Below are 2,385 nucleotides of genomic sequence, written 5' to 3' on the forward strand. Positions count from 1 at the left end.
TGGGTGTTGAAAAATATACATTTCTTTAAAAACATGTGAAGAGTTAGGCTGAGGGACAACGAAAAGCTATCAGAAACAGGTAGACCTATCAAATAGGCTGAATTACTGTCAAGTTGTCTGCCCATTCAGCAGTGCATAGCGCTAGATGAGCTTCCTTACCCATAAATAAGGAGCAGTGTGCATCTACATGTTACCACTGGAGGTCAGTAGGTCCAAAGAATTTAACATAGCCCCATTTTCCCCTTTTTCTCATCAAATCTAGGGTCAATGTTGTGTGTCACGAAAGCACACAATTGGGTATGCTCTTTGAACCAATCACTGCTGTCTTTATTGGTTATAAACAGGACCAGTTACAAGAGTTCCGAGCTATGGCATAAAATGCACCAATCATGGGTCGAGAGAACACAGAGCCTTGGTTATAAACCAAGACCATTTTAAAGACTAGATCCACAAAAGTTAAACACACTCACATTGAAACACACACATTGAGATGTGCATGCACGCATGCACGCATACAAACACACACACACAGCTATTCAAACACTAGGACTCAGAATGCTTTAAGACATAAGGGCAAGATCTATGACTGCACTATAAATTCAGCCAAAAAAACAATTTGAACTCAGCCACTTCACAAGGACCCTCCACAGAGCTCCTTTGCTGTCCTTTGCTCCAAAAGCTGTGGCCTTTATACGTGACCCCAAATATGGATAGAGCACATTAAAGAGTGAAGAGAGAATGTTGATGAGGAGGTGAGAAACAGAAATATATAGCAGCTTTGAGGATGAAAAAAGCACTTTTATGAAAACATTTATTATAAGAAGCTGTGACATAAACACCTCTCATCCCTGGTACAGAGGCCTCTATCACAATGTGCCTAGAATAGATCTGTATTAAATCTGCCATTACCACAGATAATGTATGGAGCCCTGAATGGATGCGCTCAAGGCCACTGGGGTTTCAAAGCATGTAACGTTTTGAAGCAAACAATGGTTCACACTGCCCAAACCTTTCATCTATTGATCCTAGTCTGAAACACTTTCTTGAAGTGAGGAAGTGCTCTTTCCTCATCATTAGGACAGCTCATTTTGCCCACTCAGTACTGTAATAGCGAGATTTGGAGACTACAAGTGTTTTGGCTAGGATTGGAATTATGATCAAACTTTAGCCTGCAAGTATAATGCATTAGCTCATGATTATTCCGACTAAATAACATACCGTTTCTGTTGAAATGTCCTACATAGAGACACATAACATATTATAAACCTTATAATAGTGCTAATTATCTTGTAAATCCAGGAGGGGGCAATATGCGATAGCAGTCCAAAGTAGGTAGCATAATATTTTAATGTGTGAAGATACATGGCTTACCCTACACTGATTTTTTTTATGTATCATAATCAAGGACACTTTGATTTCAAATAATATGGGTATGGGAACTCTGTGTGAGAGAAAGATACCTATTTTGAATATCAATCAATCAGATGTATTTTGTAAAGCCCTTTTTACATCAGCAGTTGTCACAAAGGGCTTTACAGATACCCAGCCTAAAGCCCCAAAGAGCAAGCAATGCAGAGGCAGAAGCACAAATCATCTAAGATCATATTCAGAAACACTGTGCAAAAGTGATTGGCAACTCAAACTACATTTTATATACTTGACTTACTTAAACACTTTTGCTGTTTGGGGAGCATAGGTCATCCACAATTAAACATACCCTAAATAAATTAAATGGTACAGGGACAGTTACTAGGCAAACAATGGGCTGTCTGTCATGGTCTTGAGAATGTCTTCTCTATGAATGTGAGCACAGATTCCAGCCCATAGAAATATAATCTATAGAAAGGGCTTGGAACCTCTAAGATTCTATTTCTATGTTCCAGCCTACCAGAGGTTATGGTTACAGTAGATGTAGTGTTGTACTATAAGATACTATACAGTGCAATGTTGTACTGTTAGATACTATACAGCACAATGTTGTACTGTTAGATAATATACAGTACAATGTTGTACTATAAGATACTAAACAGTACAATGTTGTACTATGATACTATACAGTACAATACAGTACAATGTTGTACTATAAGATACTATACAACACAATGTTGTACTACTTTAAGATACAAACTTGACCAAGAAACTGAAGTTGAAATTAGGATTATATTTTAGGAACAAATCTTGCTTTTCAATGTTAGTCAGAAAGGATCTTGTTCAAAGCACTTTTTTTTATCAGTGCTGGATTATGGTGATAATGTCTATATGCAGACCTCAGCAAGGACCTTAAAAACTCTGGACACAGTGTATCATGGTGCTTTATTATTTATTACACATGCTAGACCACTCACCCATCACTGTGATCTGTATACTATTGTGCAATGGACCTCT

The sequence above is a fragment of the Salmo salar genome, chromosome ssa01, assembly GCF_905237065.1.
Source record: "Salmo salar chromosome ssa01, Ssal_v3.1, whole genome shotgun sequence".
NCBI classification, from domain to species: Eukaryota; Metazoa; Chordata; class Actinopteri; order Salmoniformes; family Salmonidae; genus Salmo; species Salmo salar.